At 34.0% G+C, this 25743-nt stretch overlaps 1 long non-coding RNA gene across 3 annotated transcripts in view; it reads left to right on the top strand.

Moving 5' to 3' along the window:
- LOC116422469 overlaps positions 1–5443 on the top strand; it is a 46125-nt gene extending 40682 nt beyond the window's left edge. For all 3 annotated transcript variants that reach the window (XR_004233128.1, XR_004233129.1, XR_004233130.1), the window contains 3 exons: positions 1520–1722; positions 4314–4587; positions 5219–5443. This is a non-coding gene — a long non-coding RNA (uncharacterized LOC116422469). The remainder of the gene's footprint in view (positions 1–1519; positions 1723–4313; positions 4588–5218) is intronic.
- Positions 5444–25743: the final 20300 nt, after the last annotated feature.

Genomic DNA, 25743 nt, shown 5'->3' with positions numbered 1-25743 from the left:
TAGGAAGAAGGGTATGTAGGGCCTTCTAGTCCCAAGCTCTAAGGCCTCTTTATAGAAGTGGATGTACAAGTTCTAACTGTTTTTTTTTTTTTTTTGGGGGGGGGGGAAGAGGGCAGAAAAACAGAGAGAGACAGAAACACACACACTCAGAGTGACAGAGAGACAGAGAGAGAGGGAGAGAAGGAGGGGGAGAGAAAGAAAGAGAGACAGAGATAGAGACAAAGAGAGAGAGAGGAGGAGGAGGAGGAGAGAGTGAGAGAAAAGGAAGGAGGGAGGGAGAGAGGGAGAGGAGATGGAGACAGAAGACACATTCACACACTCACAGATAAATGGAGGGAGAAGGAAAGAGAGACAAAAGATGATAAACACAAGAATGTGAATGAATTCTCTTTGGATGATGGTCCTCAGGAGGGTTGAGGAAGTGACTATAAGGCTGTTTCAGACTTCCAAGGCTGAGAGAAACAAATCTTTGGGGGCTGCATAGAAAGGGTTTTCTTATCTAAAGAGCCAGGGGACAAGTTCACAACATTGATAGTTCAGGATCAGTAGGCCTAAACTGAAGAAAATTCTAAATTCCATTTGATCACCTAAGGGAATTTGTTGGGAATACATATGACAGGGAGTGAGGGGGAGGGAGGAATGGGAAGAACCCAAAGAGAGAAGGAAGATTGCCAACATCCTCAAGAACAAGAATTCATAATTATTGCTGTAGAAAACCGATTATAGAAGAGCTAAGGTTTCTACAAGCCTTTTTAAACAGAATCTCTATCAGCAAGAAAGCTACAGTGGACACAACATTAAGATCTGACTAGATTATTTGATCTCATGGACAAGATTGGGAAGAAGAGATCCAGTCAGACAAAAGAAGGGGACAAGTAAAAAAAATAAGTTCTTATTACAATTAAGCAGTCATTGTTATTTATTATTGTGGTCACAGGGGTAGGAGTATTGCTTCACTGTTTCCTTGAAGGTTGAAATTAAGCTGGGAAGTAAAATACATCATTAAAAACTCTCTCTGGAATTCTGGAATATGTAGTCAAGTAATCAAAATTATGCCATCATCAGATTTAGTAGAGACCTTAGAGGCCATCTGCCCAATTACTTAATTTTACAGATAAGTATACTGAGGCCCCATGAAGATTTGCTCAGTCATACAGATAGAAATTTTATTGGCACTGGCAGGGAAAGGAAACCTTCTATATGGATCTTTGCCCTCAAGGAACTTCCAAATCAGTTAATGGAGAAGTAGATATCTTTTGCACATCAACATTTCAATATATTGTGGATCAGCACAAGAGATTAAATGGGAATTTTCTTTGGAGTTTTGTAGAAGCTATAGATAACACAGAAAGTTTAAGGACAGAAATGAGTGAAAAACTCTGTGTGTGTGTGTGTGTGTGTGTGTGTGTGTGTGTGTGGAGAGAGTATTGTATAATATTAGCATTTCATATTTTAAAACCAGGCTTTTTCTCTGGCACAAAGGGAGATCCAAAAATTTTTACAAATTTTCTGGTTGTAGGGGGTGGTGCTACATTCCTAACTCCTGCAATGTAGAAGAGAAAACTGTAGCTAATATAAATAAAATAATGAGAGACAAACTAAATGCAAAAATAAGTGATAAAACATTGCTAATTTTGCCTTTACAACTCTACATGCTTCCATGGAATGTGAGTTCAATAGCAGTTGAGAAAGGAGAATCAGCAAGAGAGAGAAACTCTGAAGGTGAGTTTTGTTCTGTTTTGTTTTTCATAGAGGAAGTAAGACTTCAGCTAGGCCTTGAAAGATAATTAGGGTTAGATAAGAACAAAGGAAGAAAAAAGTAATTCCAGATGGGGAAATGTTTTGTGATTTGGATTCAGGTCCTGCCTCAGAAATATGCTCCTGTTCCCTAGAAAATAACTTAATCCCTCAGTGCTTCAGGCAACTTTCTAAAATTAGAGATAATTTGCTATTGAAAGACCTTTTCACTCTGGGAATTCTCTATATTCCTGAAATTAAAGGTCCAGATTCCTAGAAAAGAAAATGAGTGTGTGTTTGTGTGTGTATGTGTGTATGTGTGTGTGTACACATATGGTGATGTTTTGGTGGGAGGGAAATAGTCAGGGAAAAATAAAAAATAGACATAGGAAAGAACTATCATAAGAGAAAATAAACAAATATATAATTAATATATAACCACAGCCTCAAGAAAAATTTAAAACTCATGTAAAACCTCAATATTAAAAGGGATGGAAATTTGACTTGCAGCTTTGCAAGTTTTCTTGTCTGAATTTTTGAAACCTCATTTGGGGTTTTCTTGGCAAAGATTGTAGAATAGTATACCATTTCCTTCTCCAGCTCATTTTATAAATGAGGAAACTGAGGCAAACAGGATTAAGTGACTTGTCCAAGATCATAAAGCTAGTAAGTGGCTGAGAACAGTTTTTAATTCAGAAAGAGAAATCTTTCAGCCTCCAGGATGGGCACTTTATCCACCTAAGTATAGGGTACTCCTAGGTAAAGGCTCTTTCAGCACCAAGGAAGGTTAGAACAACTTGGTTTAGAGCATTGAGTAATTTGTTAACTTGCCCAGGATGACACAATTGTCATGTTAGAGTCAGGAGTTGAATCAAGGTCTTCCTATCTTTGAGATAGCCTAATCATTGTAATCCCATGCACTCTTCAATTCTGAATAGGGTTTGAGCTCTTTCTCATTGTTTTCTTACTTCCTTCTTTTCTCCTTTCCTCTCTCTCTGTCTCTTTCTCCCTTTCTTTCATCCCCTCCTCCTCCAACACACATATTTATTTGGTAATTTAGTAATTTCCTATAGATATGTATGAAGAAATGTGGTAAGAGGAAGGAGTAACATTTGCCAATACTCTTGGAAACATTTCCTATTACTCGGGCATTCTCTGACTTATCCAGGACATCTTTGGAGAAGTTGTCCAGCTCATCTTCTGATTGTGCTCTTTCAGCAAGTTTCTCTGGGCACTCTACTCCATGTCATTATAATTCATGATAACATCTAACACATTATGAAGACTTCACATAAACATGTATGTCACATCATTAGTGTTAATAAATGATAATAACACTATTATATGGCTAACATGTAAATGAAGAAGAAATGAATGATTACTATCATTACTATTTTAATGCATTAACAAATCTATTGGTCCTGACTTTGGGAAGGTAAATGAAACCTCAGCTTTTTTCTCTCATAATTAATTGCGATATAAAACTTCCATATGTAACCTTAGTCCACAAATGGGTCAAATCCTATCTAAAGGTATTTATAAAGAGACAATAAAATTAGCACATAGGGAAGTGCTCTGGGAAACAGTAAGAACTGACCCCAACCTCATCTCAGTAATTTAAACAAATCCCTTTCATGTACCCAAAGATTCCAGCTAAGCTGACTTTGATGGATAGAATCTTGCATTCCTTTTACTTCAAGAAGATTGTATTTGATCCTCCGTGTTTAAAAAAAATAATAATCAAGGGCCACTTCATAACTGTCTTGAGGACTTCAATTTTATTACTTCTCACCTCCTTCATGATCAGAGATCCTGGGTGGGCTTGGCAGAACACAATGAAAAAAAATGGAACCAGATGTCAGCTTGTCTTCCTCATGTAGTTGACCCCCTTTTCCTCCATGCTAATGACTTAATTGTTTGGTATAACTTATTAGACTAAGGGTCTCTTTGAATTTTTCTTTTTTGATCCTAGCTTCCAGAACCTCAGATTCTTAGTTAATGCCAGTAAAATCCAATAGCCATTTTCCCAAGAGATAACCACATGCAATAGCTAAATCTTTGAAGTTCTCTCTAACTAATGTCAATGTTTCAAGGGAGAAAGACTATGTGAGAATATTTTTCCTGTTGCAATACTTTTTGTCCCTGTTTATGTCTCTTATTTTCTCTTTCCTTTCTTTATTCTTCCTCCCTCTTTCCTTCCTTTTTTCCTCTTTATCTCCTTCAATTTTTAATCTGTTTTTCCTTCTTATGCTCCACATTTTCCCCTTTCTTTCATCTCTCTTCTTTCCTATCTTCTTTCTTCATTTCTGTCCCCTTCCAGTCTTCTCTTCCCTCTCCCCTGTGAAGGGGAGAGCTAAAATTGTGGATTTTGAGACTTAAGCAAGTTACTTGTGGGAAGATAAAGTGCACATTCTTGGTATTGTCTGGGGGCATTTCTATGGGCTTCCTTTATTCTTGTGGGTTGTGAAATAATTTTATAATCTCTCCTTTCTCTGCCTGTCCCACATTTTTTATTTATTGTCCTTCACCCACATCTCCTGCCAGCAGCTTCTGATTGTATTTTATTTCTCTGGCAGTTGTGGGATACTGGAAACAAAGCATATTTGGAACCGAAGCTGATTTTCCTTCCTCTGAAGTAGTCACCGTTCATTTATAACATGGTTGTTTTGTCATTATTGAGAAAAACAAACAGCTAGTTTGATGGAAAAGGCCGCCCCAGTCCCCTGGGAAGGGAGAGTTCAGATGTGATACAAGCTGACAGAGGGTGAAAAAATAATTTTCAAAGTGATAAATTTGGGCAGCTGTGATGGACAGCAAAGATGGCATCTGCCCAGAGAAGTAAAATTCAAGGTATCCTTTGATCCAGTGTGTTTAAGAAGGGTGATATCAGGAGACAATTAAAATTACTGCAACATGGTTTACAGTAGCTGACTAATAATCAAAATTCTGTAGAAACAGACTTTTGGAAACAGATCTTGCAGGCATTTAAAGAATGCTTGCTTACTCAAGGACCTTTCAAGATTTTAATATTCCATTGTGATATTTTCATAATCACCAGTAGAGGCCTCCAGACACCTCATTAAGTAAACAAATACGCATGACATGAATAGATGCATGCATAGGGGAGAAGATGGCATTTATATTTCATTGACTTGGGATAAATGTAAATAGTTGCTATTGACAAGATTGCTTTCAGTGTTGTCAAGCATATTTGCCCTCAAGCTATGTCCAGAAGTGGCGAGATAATTCTTTTGAGCTGTCAGAATTTCCATTGTGTCAATACTTAGTTTGAAATAAAAAGATCACAATATCATAGAATTGTAGATATAGAGCTCAAAGGAACTTAGAGGCTGTTTAGTTAAACACCCTCTTACATATGAGACCAAGATAGATTGACAAAATATAATTCTTATTTTTAAATAAATCATTTTATTGATTAATACAAGAAGTCCATTATAAACTTTGAATATTTATATTCCAGGTTAAACCCAGTTTTCTAAAGTCTGCTTCCAGGGGCAGAAGTGTGGAACAGAGGTGTGTATATATGTGTGTGTGTGTGTTTTAATTAGGTTACAAAAGCAGAGCTGTGGATTTTGACCTAAGGCACCAAATACAAAAGGACTTTTCTATCAAAATTTTGACATTTTTTTGGAATTAAGAACTGTCTAAGATGTTTCATTTGGCATCTACACAGGAGGAAAGCTTAAAAAAGAAGTGGCAGCAGCCAAAGAATGAGATTTCCATATATATCTTATAATTTTAATTTTATTTGGTAGTATAATACATATATATATATATATATATATATATATATATATATATATAATACACACACACACACACACACACACACACACACACACACACATAACTTTCCTCCAAACAAACCAAAAATATAAATGTACATATATGCATACAATTTAAAAAACATCTATATTTTGGTACAAAATCACTTGGTAATTATTTTCTTTCATTTCACTAATAATTTAAATTTCTTTCTCTCTCTTCTGTTTCCCTCCTTCCCCCCCCCCCCCTCTTTCTTTTCTTTCTTTTCCCATTCTGGGGTTGTGAGCTATACTACTCTAATCACTATTTCTGTTAAATAGTTTTCCTACTGCTTTGATTCTTTAAGAATTTAGTTAGTTCCTCATTAATAACTCTACCAAGCTTAAGTAATCTCTTACATTATTAACCACTGCAACAACTATACCTTTTGGTGACAGCTACATAAATTCCATTTTAATGTTGCATTAATTGATTTTTAGTTCATTAGGAGTGCTTTTGCACTAATTTGAAAAGGAAGTGTGAAAGTATTTTTCTTCCAACAGCAGATTTGTTATTTGCTGGAGTATTAGAAAAGTGTTGATTAGACATTATTCATCTGTCATGTTGATTTTTAAGAGTATTCATAAACTAGATGAACTGGACAGAGGTGGGGCTCTGCTGTGGAAGCCAGTGTTGGTCAAATTAAGTTAATTACCTTTGGATTGAGAGTGCGATATCAAAGAATATTGGTCCAAATACTGGGCAAAATCCCTTTCTTTTCCCCCATAAATGAACTTTCCAGTTAGAGTTCCAGTTCCAGTTCCTCCAGTCCAGTTCCAGTTCCTCCCCCTTTTAATTTCCCATCCCTTGGCTTTATTTGGTTCCTTCCTTTCATTCTAAAACAAAGGAAGTAGCAGGTTTTGAAAAGTCCCTGTCCCTCAAGTGTTTTCAGAGTATGCTGATGAGCTATTGAAGGACTAGGGTCTTGGGAGTTCTTTGTTCAGACTCTTGTGCTCAAGGCAAAGCACGGCCTGTTTTCTGCCTGCTACCTGTTAGAAATGAGGCTGAAAAGAATGGGGGAGAAACAAAACAAAACAAATCAGGAAATTTGAAAATATTTCTAGAAAGGCATCTATTGATGTGGTTTATACTGCAATTTGGGGTATTGCTAGTGATGTGCATGAAATGGAAAGAACTGTTTATAGAAATCATCTGCATTATAACAAGAAAATATTTGAGAAGAAGAAAAAAGGATTTTTGATTGGGAATGCAGTTATAGGTTTAGAGTTGGATGAATAGTGATCAGAGATTCCAAATTGACTTTACAGATTTGAGAGCCCAACAGGGTTAAATAAACTGTTCAGGAGCACACAAATAATAGGTGACTGGGATGTGATTTTGCCATGGATTTTTATCATATTTTTCTAAATTGTCATTTATGTCACATATAGCTGTTGAGGTGTGAGAAATGAGGAGTGAGAGATCCCCAGGCCAATGTTGCAGGTTTTTTTGAGAAAGAATTCGCAGTCCCTGTCTGCCCATGAGGTTTTTGGCAAAACATATAAATAAATAAATGAAAACTAAAATGGGTTTATTACACTGAGAAACAACTTCTCAGTGGGCTTTTCTGATTAGGAATTAGCAAAGGTAGGTTTTTAGCACAGATGGGTTTACACTGAGAAACAACTTCTTCAATGGGCCAAATCCTGATAGGGAATTAGCAAAGGTCTAAGATAGTTTTTCATTATATTAGAAAATTATATTATAACATTATTGTATTAGATTAGATACTTTTCAGTTCAATAAAGGGTGGTGATTGTTTTCCGGACCAAAGTGATCATCAGATCAATTGGGAGTGGGAGATTCCCATAGGAACCAGATAGCTTTCCCAAGAAAGATTCAGGTGGATGGGGATCATTTTTAGGAATTTCCCCAGGTCAGGTGACCCACCCCTCACTAAGATCAGGGAGACACAGAGTCCTTATTATATCATAGCTAGGTCTTTTTTCAGGGAAGAATGAAGTCTGAATTATTTTTGCAGCAATGGAGTAGATTTGCATGAACAACCCTTTCTTTCATTTGATCTTCTGAGTAATAACACAAAAGGAATAGCTGCTCATAGATAGAACTACAGAAGAAACTAAGTCTTCCTGATCTTCATGTTTTGAAAAAAACCCTTGGTCTCACTAAGAGTATTCTGAGGACTTTGCTTGCATTTGTTCTCCCAGCACAATAAGAGCATTTGAAATTACTGGCTTATTATATGCATTATATGCTTTAGATGCTTTATCCATCTGTTAATCTAAAGAAAACATAAATTCTTTTTAAAAAAATTTATTTTATTATAGCTTTTTATTTACAAAACATATGCATGTGTAATTTTTCAACACTGACCTTTTGCAAAACCTTCTGTTCCAAATTTTCACCTCCTCCCCACTCCTTCCCCTAGATGGCAGGTAGTCCAATCAATACATGGGAAACATAAATTTTTGACCCCTTTTATTGGCATACCTTTTTAATGGAAACAAGTCATGATATATGCCATGTAGATGTCTTTTAGAAATCAAGGAATTTCAGAAGATGAAGGAATAAACTACTTCTCAGAACACATGTTACTCTGAAAGTAGAAATAATTTGTAAGTTATCAGTACTTGAAGTTCACTAGAAAATACATTACTTAAATTACCCAAAGATAAAAGCAGACATTTCTAGGGAAGTATGTCTGGAATCAGATTATTTTTATTTTTTAATAATAATAGTTTTTTACTTTTCAAAATACATGCAAATGTGACAAATGGATGGGGAATTTGGTTTCCAAAGTTATGAAAATTAAATTGGTGAAATGAGACATATTAGAAAACCGAAACCCATAAGGATATCAAATAATAATCAAGGGTGGATTTTTATCTTCCCTCAAAAGAAGGTAAACTTGGAAGCAGGGACTGACTTTTGTAATCAAGGGTTGTGACCTGAGATTTGAAAAGAATCTTTTGTTCTTTACCCTTCTCCCTTCTAGAATGTAAGCTCCTTGGGAGCAGGGGCTGGTTATGTAATGAGGGGTGGAGATTCATGCCCTGTAACTTCTGTAACATCCAATTAATGGGGAATCGGGGGAGGGATTTGTACTTCAGGATAGGAAATTAAATGCTGCCTTGGAGATTCGAAGGTGTATCTACTCACCTAGGCACCCATTCTTGCAAGAATGTAAAATAAACTTTTCTTGCATTCATCAGTGAGTCAGTGGAGTTCTTGGTAAGATATTTTGTTTCTTACAAAAAGATAGTTTCCAATATTCACTTTTGCAAAACCTTGTGTTCCAAATATTTTTCTCTCCTTCCTCTTCCTCTTCCCCTAGACAGCAAGTAATCCAATATAGTTTATGTGCAATTCATTTAGGCATATTTCCACATTTATCATGCTACATAAGAAAAATCAGATCAAAAGGGGAAAAAATATGAGAAAGAACAAAAACAAACAAATAAACAATAATAAAAAAGGTGAAAATACCAAGTTATGATCCACATTCGGTCTCCATAGTTCTCTATGGATACAGATGGTTCTGTCCATCATAAATTTATTGAAATTAACCTGATTCATATCATTATTGAAAAAAGTCAAGTCCATTACAGTTGATCATCACATAATCTTGTTGCCATGTGCAATGTTCTCTTGATTCTACTCACTTCACTTAGCATCAATCTGTGTCTCTCCAGTCTTTTCATCAGCTAATTTTTTGAAAGATTTGGTTACTGATTTTGATTCTTAAAAATAATGGCAACAATTTTATTCTCTAGTCCAAAGAAGGCAATGTAAATACAGTAAAAAGGTCATTACTCTTTACCTTGGTTATTGTTGTTCAGTCTTCAGTTGTGTACAACTCCCCATGACCCATTTGGAGTTTTCTTAGCAAAGATACTTGAATCGTTTGCCAATTTTTTCTTCAGGTTATTTTATAGATGAGAAACTGAGGAAAACAGAATTAAGTGATTTGTTCAGAGTCACAAAGTAATTGTCTAAGGTCACATTTGAATTTAGGTGGGTCCTCTTCTATCCATTGGACCATTCTCAGATCTATTTATTTTGAACAAGTCACTTATTTCTCTAAGCTTTAGTTTCTGTAGCTATAAAATAACTAATATCCTTTCCAGCTCTATAACCTACTTCTCTATAAGTGAAATTTGATATTGTGGAACAACATTCTCAATTGGGAGTCTGGAGATTTGAGGTCTTCTGCTATTAAGGACATTACTAGTGATGTAAATGAAATGGAAAGAGTGGTTTATAGAAATCATTAGCATTGTAACAAGGAAATATTTGGAAAGGAGAAAAAGATTTTTGATTGAGAATGGAGTTGCCAATTTAGAACTTTATTTACATATCCATAGGAATTTAGCATTATAGATTTAGAGCTGGAATGATAGTGGCCAGAGATTCCCAGGTGAATTTTACAGATCTGTATGCCCACCAAGATTAAATGACTTGTCCAGGGTCACACAAATCATAGAGAACCTGCTTTTACTAGGATTTCAGGCAAATTACTTAACTCTATGTACTTTATTTCCCTCCTGTTGGGAATTCATAGAATCACAAAGTTCATTCTAATCCAGCTCTTTGATTTTCATGAGAAAAGTGAGTCAATACAGATGAAATGACTTGCCTGCAATCACATAGGGAATAAATATCAGAGATGGACTATGAATCCAGGTCCTCTAGCTTCAAAGACCTTACTCTTTCCACTATATAAGTCTGAGTATATGAGATTATCTCAAAGGTTTTTTTCAATTCTATGGCAGAATTGCATTCTTCTGAATAATTTAATAAAATGCTCAGTTTTTTTTAAAAAAAATCTTTCTTAAGGAAGACAATATTCTAAGAAGCAATATGTCATTTTCTTTTCTCAAACTAAATAGTTCTCTAAGTTCTTGAGATGATTTTGGGATGTAAAGACAAGGGTTTCCTTTTTTCATTCTGTAACAGACTTTTTGCCTCTTGTTGTAGTGCATAAATCTAGAAAATACAGACCGTTAGTGCCCTGTTGGGTTGACCCAATTTGGACCCCAAGCCAGCTGGCATCATTTATCCATCTTATAAAGTCTTCAGAATATTCTTATATTTGAGGTATGTTAACTGGCGAATACTCATCTGCATGCTCAACTGATGAGTTTATAAGACTCAAGTTCAGCAGTTTTATACTTAGAAAGTCATTGTAACCGGAAGTTCTCCCAGAATTCCATTTTATGTGCAATGTGTGTGTGTGTGTGTCCTTTTTTCTTAATCTTTTTCTCTAAGATATCAATTAAGATGATACTTTTATTTCTCTTGAAACTAATAGCAAATGCTACCTCTTTTTCCAGTATATCTCTTCTCTCCTCTCCTTTTCTCCTCTCTCTTCCCCATATCTCTCCTCCTCTCCTTTCCCTTCCCTTCTCCTCATCTCCACTCCCCTCTCCTCTCCTTTCCTCTTCTCTTTTCTGTCTCTATCTCTTTCTCATCCATAAAAATTGTATTTCACAATTTTCCATTTTGGATGTTGAAAAGAAAACCAAAGAGAATATTAAATGGGTATCTTGAAGGAACATAAAAGAGAAGAAAAGAGGAGAAAGTTCTATTTCTTATATGACTTTTCCTGAGAAAAAAACAATTCTTGTCTATAAAGGGGAAAATGGAGTCTTTCTATGTCTAAATATTTAGGGTCTCCTTTGTTATCCTAAGGCCCTTTCCCAAATCTTCATTGTGAATTGATGACACAAATGACATTGATTATAGAATCTTTCATTCACAAAGGACTTTGTTTAATGTTAATAAAATATTTTATTTAACCCACTAACTTTTTGGGAAAATGCTGTATTTCTTGAAGTGATTTTTAGAAGTATCAGGCCATTTCCTAAGTTACATTATCATTTCAATGGTATCTCTTAGAGAAGAAGAAAGAAGGAACAGGAAAAGTTTTAGGGACAGGGTGAATTCTGAAGTCTGTACCCACTAGAAAAGCAATGTCTGAATGCTTTCCTTTTCATCTTGAACTGAGTTCTTGAAAATTGTTATGTTTCTTATGAATGTCTATCTCTATACCATAAATCATAAATTTGGAATATGGTATTTGTAAGGTGAAAGGTTTTATTTATTACTGTTATTATTATTAATATTATCATTAATTAGATGAAACATAGAAAGCACGTTTTAGGAAATTAGAAAATTTAAGGCTAAATTGTCAACCTTCCAATAAACCTTTATTTTTTTCATCATGGATATGCTTATTCATCTTTTGTATTAGTAGCATTTTCTTAGTTATGGGGATACTTTATTCTATCAGCTTTTCCTCATTCTCTTTTTACTCCAAGAAAAAGTAAATAATAGACATGTTTTATAGACTCATTTAGGAAGCAGACTGTATTTGTAAGTAGGCTTTTATTTATCATTACAGTGCTATTATTATTAATAGTAATAACCATGTAGCACCTTCAGATTTACAAAGTATTTTGCATATGTTATCTCATTTAAATTTTACCACAGTTCTGAGTGGGTACCTTTTTATTTTCTTGTTCAGATCTGTCATTTCATTGAAGTCAAAAAACGTCTTTAATAATATAGATCAACAATTGTTTTGAAATAAATATTCTTACAGAGTTAATAGTAAGATAGTATTTGAAGTTGATCTTAGAATAAAAAAGATCTAGGTTCAAATTCTTCCACATATGGTCAAATTTAGTGACTTTAGGAAAGTCATTTAACACTTCTGTAATAAGTAATAACAACCTCTAAATAAATTCTGTTATCCCCTAATAACATTACTAGAAGAAAGGTCTCCTGTACCACGTAGCCTTTGAGATGAGTCTTGAAGGAAGTCAGGGAAAGTAAAAAGTAGAGGTGAGAGGGTAGTTGTGGATGGTTAGTGCAAAAGCCAAAAAAAAAGAAGAGAGAGAGAGAGAGAGATGGTTTATCATATTTGAGTGGTCAAGTTCCCAAGTTCCAAGTGAGGAGTGAGAGTCTGCTAAGCTTGGGGGCCATCCAGAGAAAATGCCAGAAGTACAGAAATATGAGCTAGTAAATTATTGCATATCATTTATCAGGAGGTGGATGACATGGTTAGACCTATAGTTAAGAAAAATCACTGTGTCATCTGAGTAAAGAATTGACTGGAGTAGAGTGAAGTTGGAAGCAGAGAGACAGATTTTATAAGTAGGAATTCTGATGCTTAAATCTAAAGAATTGTTAAGAATCAGAGAAGATCTCTGTCTTAAAGTAGTGCTATACCATTTTCTTCTTAATCTTAGAAGAGCTAGAGAAAGAAGACAAAGGGAAAGATTGTAAGCTTCTATTTCTGTAACATTACTCTAAGTAAAGGGTTTGAGTTCCAATTCTTTTTATGTTTTCAAAGAACAGAACAAAGAATTTCAGTTCAACAGAAATACCATCCAGTTGTACCCACATAATTATGTGACTGCTTATTAAGAAACTCTGACTGGTAATCTTATTTCTATGTCAATAGAAAAATTGGCAATAGAGAAATATAAGGATTCTAGTTGAAGAAACAGAAGAAAGAGATATGAAGATATGAAAGCCTTTGGACTTATAAAAGTAAGAATTTAAATTTTGAAAAGGAGAAATCTAGAAGGATTTCAGGAGAGGAGAAACAATTTTAATAAAGATAAGGAAAAGTTGCGAGTTTTCTGTAGTTATGAATATGGATACATAGGGAACACTCAAGCCAAATTAGATTTTTAAAAGGCATGCAATTGAAGTAGCATAGAAGTGTGACATGGTCCGGCATGAGTAGTATCAGGGTTTTGATGAACTGATGCAGTGAGGGACAATACAAAGGGCTTTTTAAACTACTTTGGGAGGAAGAATATAATCAAGGATAGGACAAGGCTGCTTCTTGGGTTGATGGGGAAGATGAAAACTAACAACAGAGAGAAGGTATAACCCAATATTAATTTTCCTTTTATATTCTCCATCACAAAAACCTTTGCACTGAAAACAAAAGCACAAAAGTGCTGAATAAAATTGTTACTCAAGATAAATAAGAAGAGAGAAATGAGCCCATATTTATTTTTGATGTATTTAAGTTCCTGGTCTAAATGAATTATATTCTTACATACACTATATCATATGTATTTAACATATAAAAATAAATATATACACATATATATGTACGTATAGACACATACAAATATATACACACTTGCAATCTCATATATATTTATACACAAATATATGCCTATAGTCTCCAAATACAAATTCTGACATATTTTTAAAAGCTTTTATATCTTCTTCACAAGTCCTTTTGTTTCTTTAGCTTGAATTCTTCATGGAATATATGTTTGTTAAGACATTGCCAATAACATTTGAAAAATGATGAAAATAAAAATGTTGTTCCAGTTTTCCAAAAAGGGAATAACAGTTTATAAACTATTGACCAGGCACTTTAGTATCAACTCCTGGGAAAATTCTAGAACATATAATTTAAGAGATGGTTAATGATTAGAAAAGAAGTATTGCATCAAGAATAAGTCAAGGCAGATTAATATTTTCTTTTTTGACGGAGTAGAGTAGGGAAATACTTTGGAAATAGTTCACCTAGAATTTAGGAAATAATTTGTTAAAATATATCATCCTCTTCTTGTGAAAAAGATGGAAAACTATGGATGATGTGATAATACAATTGGATGGATTTAAAATTGGTTGCATTCCCTGACTCCAAGTGAAGTCAATGTTTCAAGGTCAACTTTTTATTTTATTCTTAAGATTTCCTTTAATCTTTTCAATTACGAAAAATCCATGTTCTTTCCTCCTGTTTCCCTCCAAATGAAAAACACTTTATTACAAATATACTTAATAAAGGAAAACAAATTCCATCATTGGTCATGTCCCCCAAACCTCCCTAAAAGTTTACATTCTGCACCCTGGGCTTACTACTTCAGGAAGTGGGTAGTATGCCTCATTGTCAGAACCTTGGAATGATGATTGATAATCGTTTTGATCAGAATTCTTAAGAATTTCAAAGCTATTTGTCTTTATATAATTTTTTCCCTCCTAATTCTGATTTCTTTACTCTGTCAGTTCACATGAGTCTTCCTAGGTTTTTTCTCAAATAATTCTTTTCATCATTTCTTAGAGAACAATAGCATTCCATTTTATTCACATGGAATAATTCGTTCATCCCACTCCCCAAATGATGTTTCTAGTTTTGTGCCTGCATGAAAAAAAAGAGGTTCTATCAATATTTTTTGTAGATAAGCATTTTTCCTATTCTGTTTGAGCAAAGGTTTGGAGAGAAGATGTCAAAAAGCTAAGTCTTGGAAATGCAAGTGAGTCAGTTTGGCAGAGATAATAGAGAGTATTTGGATGAGTCATGTGAAATCGCAGTGGAATTAAATGTAGGAGAGCTTATTATCAAGCATTTTAAAAGATAAACACAAGAGGCTATATTTTGTCCCAGTGGGAAGTACTGACCCATTAGTGATATTCTGATTTCTGGTTTTTTTTAAATTATTACTTTAATATTGACAAGACTTTCATTTTTTAAAGTAAATAGATGCATCCTCCTAGTTTCAAGAGAAGCATCTTTATACCAAAAGCAAGTAGAGAAAATCTTCAATGAAGCTATCTATCCTATATTCTTTCCACTTCTATCATGACCTATCTCATCTTTAATTTATGCCCTATATTATATGTAAAAAATGAAAGATGTCTTAGAAAAATAGTTCAGAGATCCAGACCTTCAGAGGCCATCTTAAACCAATACCTTCATTTTACAGATGAGGAAAGTGAACCACAGGGAAGCTAAATGACTTGCCTAAGACCACTACGATAGTAAGTGTCCAACATAGGCTTTTTGACTAGAGGCCAGTTTTCTCCTTTAGGTTTTTTTTAACCTTTGTTTAAAAGTAAGAGCAAATATTCCCTTACATAATTTCATGCTTCAGAAGGGCAATAGATTATGTGTTCCAGTTGAATTCATGTATTTTTGTGGAAGGTCATATGTCCCATTTAAACGCAATTAGAAACTTACTACATGGGTCACTTATGATAATGAAAGACCCTTATTCAGTGGTAAAGCCAATTTAATCTCCAACAATGTGGCTGCATTTTTCTTTTTAAAAAATTCATTCATTTGACATTCATTAAATTCCAAATATATTACATTTTACAAGAGACTGTAATAGATACAAATATAATTCAGAAATGGTTCCTGCCTTCATGGAGCTTACATTTTAGTAAGAGACTAGAAGATGAACTCACTGAGTTTGATGCATAAAAGAAAACCTGACCCCTAGAATACTTGATTTATGTTTAGCAGAGAATGAGATCTTCTCTTTCAAAGATGTGGTCTAACTGGTTATTCTTTCCTTTGAAATGTTAAACTAAGATAAGCTCTTCAATAGCAGTCTGTATGCCATTTTCCCAGGGAAGTATTTCCTAAGGAATGAATGAATCAGTTATATTTTACTAAATATTTATTTAAACAAGGTCCTACCTCCATTTCTTCCTCTTTAACTTGTCATTTTCCCCTAGGATGTAATGAATCCAATCTGGCAGAGACAAAAGCAAAAGTTTAAATGAAAATAAACAGATCCAAGGAGAACTGAACCTGCATTTGCTCTAGGTTCTTTGAGAGAAGTTCTTGATAACTTCATCCTGGAATGACAATGTATCTTTGAGTAATCTCCAGTTGGGATAATTTGCCAGGACATCCTTTTGCACTGACCTGAGTCTTTTGCTTACTTGTATTTATTTTTTGTCTTTTTGAAATCGTTGATTACATCTCAGCCCCACTCAGAGTAATGGTGCCGCTGCTTAGGAAACCAGAGGAAGGTGACAGTGGTGGTGGTTAAGAGAAGCCTACTAATTGTTCCTCCCTGAATACCCTGACAAAATTTAAATGAACATCTGTTTGAAGAATAGAGCTATTAAATTGAATGTTCTACACCGACAATGTGCCAGGCAGAATAGATGTACAAATAATGCTGTGAAATTGTTTAATTAACTCATAAAAGAGGAAGCCTCTGTCAAGGAAATCTATGTGGTGCACTCAGGAGGTATTTGACAGTTTTGAATAGCAGATGTGATCATGATTACGATTATTTTAGTAAATTGAACCAAATTTACTATTTCTGTTATTAAATAAGATGGTAGATATCATGAACTCTTAGAACAGAAGATAAACCTTTGTGCATAAGTAGTTCATGAAAATGAGTCTTTTTTGCTTTTAGTTTCAACATTGTTATTTTCAACTTTCTAATGGAATTCTTCCTTTGTAAACACAATAGTTGTTTGAAAGTATATGCAGTATGATTATAAAGCCATAAGCCTGATTTGGGTGTGCAGCTGATAGAAAATAGTATCATTATTTAAAAAATACTGCATGTGTGGTATCATGCACATATTTCACAATTCAGTTCAATTCAGGAGAGGCAGTTTGAATCAATGATTAGAAAGAGCACTGCTTTTGGAGGGAGAAAATCTGCATCCAAAACCTTGGTTTTGATATCTTTGTCACTTTGGGCAAATAACTTGACTTCTCTGGGTCTCATTTTTCTTCATTTTAAAGTTAAAGTTGGAATAGGTCTCTTTTAACATTCTAAATTACAAGCCTATGTTTTAATAAGAATTTCCTATGGGCTGGGAATTCTTGAAAATTTGCCATGTGTTGGGGCTACAAGACAAAAACAAAATGGTCTCTGCCCTCAAAGAAATTCAGTTGTATATACAGAAAGGGACAAGTAGTCCCTTTAATATTTTATCTAGGAAGCTCCATCTACTTATATGATGTAGATTATAGATGGAATGGGATGAAGAGGGATTATATTATTAGGGCTTTCTGATCCTCTGGAATGAAATCAATGTCTTTAAATGGAAAGAACTGACCTCAGAAATATTATGTGTCTGATTTGATTTTGATTCTCTAATTCTAGAAGGTTACCTTTTACTACCTTCATTTTGTGCTCTCAAAAACAAATTACACTTCTCTCTTTTTTTATTTTGAACAATTAGTACTATGTCTATTCTTACATTTTTATTCAGCACTTGGTGTTTATCTCACCAAAGGATAAAGAGGATTAGATCAATACAGAAACTAGAATCTTGTATCAACTATGTGGCATCTATCAGAAATGCCATACATTGTTTAGCACTTCTCACAAACACAAGTTAGCTTTCTCCTTTTGGTCTGTTTTCCCATTCATAAGTCCCATAACCCCTCCCATTTTCTTTTTTGAGATTTGTAATTAATCACTAGCATATGTGTGTAAGTGTATGTATATATACATACACTTACACACACACATATATATATGTATGTACATATACACAGTATGTTTACATATTTATTATCTATATGCTGTATTGTATACAAGAATGTATGTGTATTATGTATGTGTATGTATACTATGTGTGTGTAGTGTGTGTATGTGATGCATCCTGGAATCAGGGTTTTAACAAAGTCAACCTTGGAATCAGGAGGATCTCAGTTTAAGTGTTCTGGCACCATCAGTAGAACCATTAATAAATAAACCACTAAACTTCTTGGTCCCAGACATCTATCCATATGATTTGTTTATCTGTATGGGTGGAGGGAGTTTTCATCTTGGGAATTGCCTATGTCAATGAAATCATTAATATGGATAAATCACCTACTTTGGAAATGGAATCTTTTTTTTTTTTCATGAGGTTATAAATCTTTTCTTAACTTTGTTGCACCTGCACAGAGGGCTCACTCATTACCTTTTCCTTTTGAAAACTTAGCTCTATTTAAATCTGGTTAGATCTTGTTTCCCTTAATATTCCATTTATTTTGCAAAAGTGGAATTCCTAGGCATTCCATGTTTTCTGTTTAGTTTTGTGATACTCATTTAGCAAAAGCTTATCTGATATTGTCAGGCTAAATCTATGATTTTTAAAAAATAATTCCCCCTCCTCTTTTAATTTGGGATATGCTTATTCACCACCTTATTTGTAATTACAAAATTATTATATTTTCTGCCTGTTGTTTTATATTATTCTGATTAACTGAGATAACTGCTGGAAGGAGGTTCATTAAACAAATTACCATGTTTCTCCATGAAACTCAGAATTAGTGTAAACGCCAAGCTTCAGTCTAATGAAGCAATTATTTATTTCATCATATTGAAAGGAGAAGACAGCTCACAGGCTTGACACTAACTTCAACGTGCTTTGGATACAGAAAGGTGGCAGCATCTTTTTGATTGCTCTTCTACTAAGGCAAGATCCATATCACTTTTGGGTGCATTGTTTTCATAATCAAAATCTTTCCTGGGGAAGGGGTGTGTGTGTTTGACTATTTGACAAATAATGGCTGAGATACCTTGGGAGAGTCACTTATCTTAGTATCAAAGTTAGCTCTTTAACATTGCAAAATGTAGAGCAGCTGCTGATCTGCAGTGCTGAAAGGATTCTCAACACAATTTCCCTAAATTATGAAATTATGTATGTAATAATAACAATAATAATAATATCAGTTAACATTTATATAGTGTTTCCTATGTGCCAGCCACTGTGCTAAGTGGTTTATAATTAGCATCTCATTTTAACTTTACAGCAACCCTAGGAGGTAGGTGCCATCATTACTTTCATTTTACAAATGAGGAAACAAAAAAAAAAACAGATTAAATGACTTGCCTAGCATTATACAGCTAGTAAGTGTCTGAGAGTAGATTTAAATTCAGGTCTTTCTGACTTTGGGTGTGATGATCAATGTGTTTTATCACCTGGCTGCTATCTACCATCCATCCATCTATCTATCTATCTATCTATCTATCTATTTTTTTCCTATCTGTATGCATGTTTATGTATGTCAATATGCACATTTATACACAGATCTATGAGTGATGTCTATATTCATATTTGGTATTTAGTTGGTGCAGTGGATAAAACACAAAGCTTGGAGTCAGGAATAAATGACCTCAAATCCAGCCTCAGACACTTACTATCTCTGATTCTGAGCAAGTTACTTATCCCTGTTTCCCTTAGTTTTCTCAAATGTAAAATTAACTGAAGGAGGAAATGGAAAAACACTTCAGTATCTTTGTCAAAAAAGCTCTAAGGAAATACAAAGAATTGGTTATGACTTGAATGATTGAACCACAAAACATACATAGTTACAAATACATATATGTGTCTATATACATAAATATTAATATACACCAATATATGTATACATATGCCTACAGGTGTATTTATACACACACAGAGGCATATACACTCACATTAAATACACACACATCTATTTCTTCTCAGCAGGAGGAAATTTCTCCTTACCCCATGTTAAATGATATTTCCAGCCTCTCTAAAAGTTGTTTTGTCTTTTTTAAATAAATCTGATTTGGGGCAGCTAGGTGGCACAAAGGATAGAGCACCAGGCCTGGAATTAAGAAAACCTGAATTCAAGTTGAATTTTGTAGTTGTGTGACCCAGGGCAAGACACTCAAGCTCTGGTTGTTTAGGTTTCCTCATCTGTGAAATAAAAATAATAACAATTACTTCACAGACTATTGTGAAATAGTATTTATAAAACACTGAGTTCAGTGCCTGGTACACAGTAAACACTATATAAATTATTGTTAGTTATTATTGTCATTTTGAAACTTTAAAATTTAATAACTTCAAGGGGAGGGAGATGGCAACAATCGTTACCAAGAATACATTCTACATAGAGAATTAGAAAAGTGAGATCCTGCTGTCACCTTGTCAGTCCAGGGAATAAGGAAAGAGAAGAGGTCCCCTGATTGACAATAAGAAAATAATCAGTAACAGAACAATAGGAATGAAGAAGGAAGAGAACAGCCCTACTACTTTATCTAGATGCATTTCCTGGTGTGAAAATGTCCACAAGGCAATAATCATACACAGCTATACATTTGTACCCTTCTTCGTATGCTCTTTTAGGAATATTCTCATCTCAGCAGAACAGCAATTCCTATTCCTATGATGTTTGATTTAAAATATTTTTTTCTTTTGACATGATAGACACTTCAAAAACAGTATGATATATACCAAGACCTCCCCTTTCCCATAGCATACTGCCTGAAAACAACTAAGCAAAAATATCAGAGCAACGAAAACTGATAATAATGTCAGTTTCTACTTTTATAGTTTCTTGATTGTTGACATAATGGAACTGTCTTTAACTTGAATACCTTAATAGCAATATTGTCTGTTGTGTCTAATCTGAGTTTTGTTCCTTCTGGAGTTGTCTTTATTTGCTTTATACTTTATTCATGTGTTTATTCTTTTGGGTATACTTTCTTCATTTTGTATCACATCATATGCTTTCTATGTGAAAAATTTGTCATATTTATGATTCCTTATGAGGTATTAATATTCTATTACAATCATATAACACAATTTGTTTAATCATAATTCAGTGTAAACATTTTATGGCAGAATGTCCATAAATATTATTTCCGATTATTTTTGTACATAAGGATCTTTTCCCGTTGTTATCAACCTACCTGGAGACTCCCTAGTTTAAGAAAATAAAAAATGTGATAACTTTTGTTTCATAATTCTATATTGTCTTTAGAATTGTTCAATTTATAACTATATTCACAGGGAATTAATTTGCCTATCTTCCCACTCCAACATTGAATTTCCCCAACTTTTCTAATTTGAAGGATATCAGTTTATTTTCTTTGACAACTAGAGACTTTTTAGTTAATTTTTTTTTTTACTCAGTTACATGTAAAACAGTTCTTGGTATTTGTCCTCAAAATTTTGAATTCCAGGTTCTCTCCCCTGCTTGCCAACCCTACCCACCATTAAGAAAGCATATGTGAATTTATGCAAAATATTTCCATAAAAGTCATGTTGTGAAAGAAAACATAGATTTTCCCTCCAAAAAACAAAACAAATAAAACCAACACAATACAACACATAAGCACTAAAGAAAAAAAAAGAAAGTAAAAAAATTATACTACAATCTGTATTTAGGCACAAAGATACAATCAGCTCTCTCTCTAGCTATGGATAGCATTTTTCATATAAGTCTTTGAGATTAGTCATGGATCACTGTATTGCTGATAATAGCAAAGTCATTCGCAGTTGATCATCTCACAATATTATTATTACTTTCTACACAGTATATTTCACTTTTCTTGAATTCATGAAGGACTTTCCAGGTTTTTCTGAGAGCATCCTCCTCCTCATTTCCCATAGAACAATCACATTCCATCATTATCACATACCACAATTTATTCAGCCATTCCCCAGTTGATGGGAATCCCCTCAATTTTCAGTTCTTTGCTCTGAGAAGAGAATTATAAATGTTTTTGTACCTATGGGTCATTTTCCCCTCTTTTAAAAATAAATCTTTGGCTAAGATGACAGGAAAAAATAATGATGATTGTTGGAGGGGATGTGGGAAAACTGGGACATTGATGCATTGTTGGTGGAGTTGTGAACGAATCCAACCATTCTGGAGAGTAGTTTGGAACTATGCTCAAAAAGTTATCAAACTGTGCATACCCTTTGATCCCGCAATGTTACTACTGAGCTTATATCCCAAAGAGATACTAAAGAAGGGAAAGGGACCTGTATGTGCACGAATGTTTGTGGCAGCCCTCTTTGTAGTGGCTAGAAACTGGAAACTGAGTGGATGCCCATCAGTTGGAGAATGGCTGAATAAATTGTGGTATATGAATATTATGGAATATTATTGTTCTGTAAGAAATGACCAACAGGATGATTTCAGAAAGGCCTGGAGAGACTTACACGAACTGATGCTGAGTGAAATGAGCAGGACCAGGAGATCATTATATACTTCAACAACAATACTATATGATGACCAGTTCTGATGGACCTGGCCATCCTCAGCAATGAGGTCAACCAAATCATTTCCAATGGAGCAGTAATGAACTGAACCAGCTACGCCCAGAGAAAGAACTCTGGGAGATGACTAAAAACCATTACATTGAATTCCCAATCCCTATATTTATGCCCACCTGCATTTCTGATTTCCTTCACAAGATAATTGTACAATATTTCAGAGTCTGATTCTTTTTGTACAGCAAAATAATGGTTTGGTCATGTATACTTTTTGTGTATCTAATTTATATTTTAATATATTTAACATCTACTGGTCATCCTGCCATCTGGGAGAGGGGATGGGGGGTAAGAGGTGAAAAATTGGAACAAGAGGTTTGGCAATTGTTAATGCTGTAAAGTTACCCATACATATAACCTGTAAATAAAAGGCTATTAAATAAAAAAAAATAAAAATAAATTTTAGGATTCATGGTTAGCAGTGGTATTGTTAGGTCAAAGAATATGCAAAATTTTATAGCCCTTTAGATACAGTTCATTTTTTTGATCATTTATCATTTGCGGATTTTTAAAAAAATAAATTTGACTCAGTTCTATATACATTTGAGAAATGAGGCTCTCACCAGAGAAATTTGCTTCAAAATTCTTTACATAATTTTATTGCTAACTATATTTCCCCCTGATTATTCTATTCTCTCTCCTTTCACTCTGTCCCTCCTCAAAACAGTTTTGCAGTTAACCACTTCCTCCTCCAATATGCTCTCCCCTCTTCTTATATATCCTTCCCCTTCTATTTTCCTACAGAGAACCCATATTGAATGTGTATGTTATATCCTCTTTGAACCAATTTTGATAACAGTTAACGTTCACTCATTCTCCTTCCCCTCTCCCCTTCTCCTTCACTGTAAAACTTTTTCTTGTTTTTTTTTTTTTATGACAGATAATTTATATCATTCCAACTCTCCCTTTCCCATTCTTCCAGTACATTTCTCTCTAATCCCTTAATTTTTTTAGATATTGTCCCTTCATATTTGATTCACACTTATAAATCCTCTGTTTGTATATACTCCTTCTAACTGCCATAGTAATGAGAAAGTTCTAATGAGTTACAAGTATCATCTTCCCATATAGGAATGTGAACAGACAAACCTTATTGAGTTCCTTATAATATTTCTTTCCTGATTACCTCCTTATACTTCTGAGTCCTGTGTTTGAAAATCATATGTTCTATTCAGCTCTTGTCTTTTCATCATGAGTACTTGAAAATCCTCTATTTCATTCAATGTTCACCTTTTCCTCTGAAGAATTATACTCACTTTTGATGGATATATAATCCTGGTTATAATTTTAGCTTCATTGCTCTCTGGAATATCATGTTACAAGTCTTCTGAACCTTTAATGTAGCAGCTACTAAATAGTGTGTTATCTTGACTGTGGCTTCATTGTAACTGAATTGTTTCTTTCTGGATGTTTGCAAAATTTTCTTCTTGACCTAGGAGTTCCAGAATTTGGGTATAATATTCCTGGGAGTTTTCTTCTTGGGATCTCTGATTGATAGATTCCTTCAATTAATTCCTTAATAATTTCCTGAAAGATAATGTTTAAAATATGATACCTTTTTTTGATCAGGATTCAATAATTTTTAAATTATTTCTCCTACATCTGTTTTTCAGGTCATTTGTTTTTCCAATGAGATATTTCACATTGCTTTTTTTTTTTTTTCATTTTTTGAGGGTGGGGTTACTTTATTGTTTCTTGGTTTCTCATAAAGTTATTAGCTTCCATTTATTCAATTCTAATTTTCAAGAAATTATTTTCCTCAGTGAACTTTTGTACTTCCTTTCCCATTTGGCCAGTTTTGCTTTTTAAGGCATTCTTTTCATTAACTTTTTGTATTTCCTTTTTGCACCATTTTCAATTCTCTTCCCAATTTTTTCTCTATCTTCTTTTCTTGATTTTCAAGAATTCTTCCTTTTGAATTCTTCCATGGTCTGAAACCAATTCTTTTTTTTTTTTCCCCCAGGAGACTTTGAATGTAGAAGTTTTGATTTTGTTATCTTTTTCTGAATGCATTTTGATTTTCCTTTCACCATAGTAACTTTCTATGGTCAGAAGCTTTTTCTACTGTTTGCTCATCATCCCAGCCTATTACATGACTTTTAATTCTCAGTTAAAGTAGAGCTCTGTTTCCAGGATGGAGGGTGCATCAGGGGGTTTGTGCAGCTATTTTCAGAGCTCTTTCTAAGGACCTGACCACAAGCACTCTTTTCTGCCCTGGAATTGTGAGGAGTATCCACATTCCACTGTAGATGTAAGTTTTAATGTCCTAAAACAACAGAATCCTTTCTCAGTTTTAGTTAAGAGACCTCCTGTGAACTGAACTCTGGAAGCTGCTTCTACCACTGCCAGAGCTACCTATACCACTCCTGGCTTACTGGTTTCCTAAAGCTTCTTCTATTGACAAATCTTACCTGCTGATCTTCCAAGTTGTTTTTGGTGTCGTTGGTGGGGAGGTCTGGAAACTTCCAGTACTGTCACTAATTTAGAGGCCCCATAGCTGATCACTGCTTTCTTCGTTCCTGACTGGGGCTGGAGCTGCATTGGTGCAGTCTGTATTGGGCCTGTATGCTGTACTCCCACCTAGTGCCACAGAACTTTGCTGCTGATCTTCTAAGTTGTCTTTGACTGGAAAAATATTCCACTCCATCTTTTTGTGGGTTCTCATGCTCTAAAATTTGTTTAGACTCATTATTTAAAGGAATTTGGAGATGTTTTGAGGGAGAGCAGGGTAATTATCCAACTTTACTCTGACATCTTGGCTCCATATCCCTATAACTAGAAATTATGATTAATTTTTCAAGTGGTTATTAATAGTTGAATTTTTTTTAATCTTGTTATTTTTCCAATCATGTCTAACTCTTAATAAGTGTTTGAGGCTGGACTTGAACTCATTAAAATAAATTTTCCTGACTCCAAATTCAGTACTCTATCCACTTCAAAGCCTTATATATGTATCTATTAGTCAATACCTAATAGCTCATATAAATTTGCACAAATCCATTTATATAGGAGCCTTTATACTTAATGCAATTATTTTCCTTTTTTTTATTTTTGATGCACTTATTTTTCTAAAGACATAGCTTTTTAAAAAATCTTTAACTGCTAATGCAATTCTAGATTTTATTCCAATAAAATCCTTAATTTGATATTATTTATTATCTTTTATATTTTGCAGTCTCCTTAATTTCATGAAAAATAGAAGAATTTTTCTCAAATCCTGCCTCTGATGTTCACTCCTTCTGTGACTTTTGGCAAGTCAGTTAACTTCCTTGTTAATGTAAAATGTAAAATGAAGAATGTTCTATAAAACTAGATGGTTTTTGAAGTCCCTTAAAACTCTAGATTTTTGATTCATTTTTTCTTCTATACACAATTGTGAAGATTATAATCTTCTCTTCT

The sequence above is a fragment of the Sarcophilus harrisii genome, chromosome 3 (assembly GCF_902635505.1).
Source record: "Sarcophilus harrisii chromosome 3, mSarHar1.11, whole genome shotgun sequence".
Lineage (NCBI taxonomy): Eukaryota > Metazoa > Chordata > Mammalia > Dasyuromorphia > Dasyuridae > Sarcophilus > Sarcophilus harrisii.
The sequence above is the reverse complement of the archived record's forward strand: the minus strand, read 5'-3'. Positions and strand labels throughout refer to the sequence as shown.